Genomic DNA, 5,385 nt, shown 5'->3' on the forward strand with positions numbered 1-5,385 from the left:
GCCAGTCTGCTCCCTGCCCCAGGCCCAGGAGGAGCGTCCAGGCGCCGCCCTCACAGCACAGCCCCTGCCCGCCCCAGGCCTTCCATGTGACCTGCCTGGCAAAGGTTAGAGGTCAGAGGCAGCGAGGGAGGGGTCAGCCTGTCTGGGCCCGGGGTGGGCAAGGTGAGGGCGGCACCACCTCCCCAGCCAGATGGGCAGGGAGACTCGCACCCCCTTGGGGGTAGTGTGTGCTCACCCAGCCCCCATGGCAGCCCTGGGAGGACGCTGCTGTGCTGGTGGGGGTTCACCCAGCCCCCCGGCAGCCTGGGAGGAAGCTGGTGTGCTGGTGGGGGCCAGGAGCACAGCCACGTGCCCCAGCTCTCCTGGTGGGAAGGTTCAGGGGCCTGGCTTCTTCCTCAAACACTGGTTCCCAGGCCGCCCCCCTGTGCTTCCGCCTGTTCTGCCTTATGGGTCCCTGGCCGGCCACCCCCGTGCCCCCAGCACAGTGCCCAGCCCAGAGGGCTCTCCATGTCCGTCCAGGGCAGACAGCCCAGAAAGCCTGAGGCAGGGAGGCCGGAGGGAGAGGGCCGACAGGCAGGCAGCGGGTGCTGGGCGTGCCCCAGCCCAGAGCCCAGCCTTCGGAAGACAAAGACGTGAGGCCCAGGCTCCAGGCCTGCGGACCGGCCGGCGCATCTATTTTTACATCCGCACTTCCCGCTGCGTTTCCTGTTACAGGGAGCGGCCAGTGCCTCTGCAAGGAGCCAGGAGCCTGGCAGCCAGACAGCACCTTAGCCCAGAGCAAGCAGGGTCCTCCGCCGGCTTCCAGACACTCGGCGCCCACAGCGACCCTCCTCCCACAGGGTGGCCTGGGCCTCTCCACCTGGAACACGCAGGGTCACGGTGTGGGGGGTCCAGGGGCAGTGGCAGAGCTGCCCCGTGCCCAGAGGGTGGCACTGGCGGGGAGGGTCCCTCCCCAGCCTTGGCTGCTGGGACCGGCCTATGAGCAAATGAGCGAACGTAGGAGACCTGGAGGGACAGGAAGGCAGGGCTGGCGGAACCGGAGAGCTGCTCACCTTTCGTGCAAGGAGCAGCCTGAACGTGAATTCTCAGAAGCCGTCTCTGGACCTCGGTCGGGGCCCTGGGTCTCAGGGTCCTCCCTGTGAAATGGGGCTGCAGCGGTGGTGACTTCAGCCTGGCTCGGGGTCACAGCCACGGAGGGCAGGCCCCTAGTTCTCCCACCACCAGGACTAAGAAGCCAGCTCTGGGCATGGGAGGCAGAAAGGGGCCGACTGGGAGGAGTGAAGCGTCTCCAGGGTGACAGGGGCTTGAGCCGCGAGCCTGGAGCTGAGCCCGGGGCCTCCTCCAGCAGGCCCTCCAGGGGTGTAGCAGGCTCCTCGCCAGGGCCCCCCAGATGTTTTTATTTCTTCTAAAATTGGAAAGAAGACATCTCAGTGCATAATATGAGTATATTCATATTATGTCAACGCAGTTGTAAAATGTAATTTTTGAAATCTATATACATAAAAGCCAAGCGACCAGAACGACCAGAATGACCAGAACAACCAGAACAACCATTCACTGTGACGGGCACTGCAGCTGCCCAACCGGCCCTCCCCCAGGCCAGCCAACCTCCTGGGGCCCCTCCCTCTGGCCGGCCCCATCCCCAGTCAACCCCCCAACCCTGATCGGGGGCGGGGCCCACCAGCCAACCTCCTGTGGCCCCTCTGTCCAATGGCCCTGATCAGGGTGGGCCAGCCGGACCCCACCTGTGCATGAATTCATGCACTGGGCCTCTAGTGTGTGTGTGTGTGTGTGTGTGTGTGTGTGTATGTTTTTTTTTAAATATTTGTTTCTTGTCAGAGAGGAAGGGAGAGGGAGAGAGAAAGAAACATCAATGATGACAAAGAATCATGGATCGGCTGCCTCCCGCACACCCCCCACTGGGGATCGAGCCCACAACTTGGCGTGTGCCCCAACTAGGAATCAAACCGTGACCTCCTGGTTCCTAGGTCAATGCTCAACCACTGAGCCACGCCGGCCGAGTGTAAGATGTCACTTCTAATATTCTTTTATGGAGGAGGCGTCCCTGTGGGCCAATCAGAGTCAGGTTTCCAGGAGGGAGGTTCTGATTGGTCAGCTTGAGCCAGGGGCCCACATCAGGGCCAGCAGTGCAGGCCAGTGGGCAGGTGACCAGGCCCTGGAGCCCCGTGTCAGGGGATCACCGGAGTGGCGGGAGCCACAGTGGGGCTTATACCCGGAGGGGCCCCGCTAGACCCTCCCCTGGCGCTGGGACGGTCCTGTGTCTGCCCTCCGCCCAGGAGCCCGGCTGCAGCCTCCCCACCAGCCTCGGACCCACGGCCCTCAGAGCAGGCAGCAGAGGTGACAGTGACCGTTCTCAAGGTCAGCGTTGCCAGCCCTGACCGTGGCCGCTCCCGAGCGCCCTGCAGTTTGCAGGAGGGACCCCTGGAGTGAGGCCTCCGCTCACCCCCTGATGGTGGGGCGGCTGAGCCTCTGAGCCAAAGGACTTGGGATACAGTACAGGGTGGGGCTCCCCTTACCGGCCACGGGGGCCTTCTTTGGTCCCTCAAGTTCCTGGTGGTCAAGCAGCTGGGGCCACGGGTGGGCCCCTGGGGCAGCTCCTCCTCTCTGTAAAGAAATGGGAGGGTGCCCTAGCTCAGCGGTTCTCAACCTGTGGGTCGCGACCCCTTTGGCGGGCGAACGACCCTTTCACAGGGGTCGCCTAGGACCATCCTGCATATCAGATATTTGCATTACGATTCATCACAGTAGCAACATTACAGTTATGCAGTAGCAACGAAAATAATTTTATGGTTGGGTCACAACATGAGGAACTGTATTTAAAGGGCCAGAAGGTTGAGAACCACTGCCCTAGCTGGTTTGGCTCAATGGATAGAGCGTGGGCCTGCGGACTGAAGGGTCCCGGGTTTGATTCCGGCCAAGGGCACATGCCTGGGTTGCGGGCTTGATCCCCAGGAGGGGGCGTGCAGGAGGCAGCCAATCGGTGATTCTCTCTTACCATTGATGTTTCTATCTCTTTCTCCCTCTCCTTTCCTCTCTAAAATCAATAAAATATATATATATTTTAAAAATGGCAGGAGCCCTGGCCGGGGAGCCCTGTTGGTGAGAGCATCGTCCTGATACGCCAGTCAAGGCACATGTAGGAGTCAACCAGTGAATACATAAACAAGTGGAACAGCAAGTTGATGTCTCTCTCCCTTCCTCTTTCTAAAATTAGGAAAAAAATTAATCATTGTTTCTTTTTGTTATTGTTGTTGCTGTTTTCCATTGATTATTAGAGAGAGTAGAAGGGAGAGGGAGAGACAGAGAGAAACATCGATGTGAGAGAGACACATCCATTGGTTGCCTCCTGCACAAGCCCTGACCTGGGCCAGGGAGGAGCCTGCAACCAAGGTACATGCCCTTGACCAGAATCAAACCCGGGACCCTTCAGTCCGAGGGTCGATGCTCTATCCACTGAGCCACGCTGGCCTGGCTAATCATTATTTCTTTAAAAAAAAAATAGAAAAGAAACAGCAAGGACCAACCTCAGCATTGCTGGGGTGCGCACAGGGCTAGGGGGGTGGAGGCGGAATCTCAAGAGACGCGGGAAAATTCGGAACCCTCGTGTTGGCACTTGCCGAGTCCTCCGGGCAGCTTAGGCATCTTGTTGGAAATGTTAGCCCAGACCCCCTCACCCCACCAGCTGGTCGGTGCTGTCCTGAGGCCCCGACAGACAGTGGGGAGCAGGCTGCCTCTCACCCTGCGGCCGAGCTCCCCGGCCCTCTGGCCGGCCCTCCCATGCTCAACCTCAGGCCCCAGCCCCATAGTTTCTAGACTCAGGTGCCCTCATCAGGGTGCCCTTGTCCCCGTGGTCAGCACAGCTCATCCTGAGCAGACGCAGGCAGGAAGCCCCTCGCCCCTCGCCTTCCTCCATACGCCAGGGCATCGTCCGGGCCCTGCCTTCACGCCCGCCGCCCGCCTGAGCTGTCTCCTCCTCAGGGGCGCGCGGAGGCGGTGCCCTGACACTCATCCCATTTTACAGATGGGGAGACTGAGGCTCAGAAATCAAGTGGCTCGCAAATCGGGATGTGTCAGCTCTACAGACGCATCACCCTTATCACAGGCGCTCACACGCAGTGGCTTCCGGGCTGGGCTCTGGACAACAGCTGTGGGGCTGCAGGGGGTGTCAGGGGTGCAGGGAAGCGTGACCGTCCCTCGGCCAGGCCTCTTGCTCACAGGCCGCCTCCCGCCCTGCTGGCCCACTTGGCACTCAACCAGCGTGGGCTGTGGCCCAGCCTGTTCCGCAGCCTGGCAGGGAGCCTCGAGGCCAGGCCGGGGCCCCCAGCGCTGGTCCTCACACATCCACACCATCCACACCGTCCACACCGTCCACACCGTGGGTGTTAGCAAGGCCAGGGGACCCCGCACAGGCCTGCGGCCTCCCTGCTGGCCCGTCCTGCCCCAGGGCTCAGGGTTGTCGTTTGGCGCAGCCACAGCGCAGAGCAGCCAGGGCAGGGCAGGAACAGGAGCGGAGGCTGCGCCCCAAACATCTGCATAGCATCGGCTTCGCCCGCGCCCCGAGATAACGCAGCCTGTTTGTGGGGAGGTGCGCCTTCCGCCACGTGGGGCCCTGTCACCGAGCTGTTTCCCAGGACGCCTGGTCCGGAGCAGGCGCCAGGCCCCACCCTGGGCGAGAGCGCCCCTCCGGGAGCCCACACCCACTTTCTCCTAGAGCTGCTGACGCTGGGCTCTCGGGTCTGGGAGGCATCTCTGTGAAGTGAGGCTCCTGACGGGCAGCCTGGCCCCTGGAAGCCCTGACCGCACAGCCTGCCCCTCTTCCCCTCCCCTGTGAGCGGCTCCGTGGGCCACGCTCCCTAAGACTTGACCCTAATGCCGGCTGATGAGGCTCAGTGGTTGAGCGTCCAGGAGGTCATGGTGCGGTTCCCGGTCAGGGCACGTGCCCGGGTTGCGGGCTCCATCCCCAGTGTAGGGCGTGCAGGAGGCAGCCAATCCACGGTTCTCGCTCATCAATGATGTTTCTCTCTCTCTCCCTCCCTTCCTCTGAAATCAATAAATATATTTTTTTAATTTTTTTTTTTTAAAGACTTGATCCTAAAAACAAGAGACTAAATGAAAGACTCATCCTGGAGTGGGGGAGAGTGGACAGGGTCACAGGCAACACGAAGCAGGGAGCCGCTGGCCGAGGCCTGGAGGCAGCGGGCGCCAAGGCGGGACCGGAGGATGGGGCTTGGAGGGGGTGGGGTCCTCTCTGTGACCCCTGCTCTTGGCAGCCTGGGAGGGGGTAAGGGGGGCGGGCAGACCCCTGGGGGCTCCTGCACATCCTCCTTCACTTCCTGGATTCCAGGAAGGCTTCCCGGGGGGCCG

The sequence above is a fragment of the Myotis brandtii genome, unplaced genomic scaffold (genome assembly GCF_000412655.1).
Source record: "Myotis brandtii unplaced genomic scaffold, ASM41265v1 scaffold1020, whole genome shotgun sequence".
NCBI classification, from domain to species: Eukaryota; Metazoa; Chordata; class Mammalia; order Chiroptera; family Vespertilionidae; genus Myotis; species Myotis brandtii.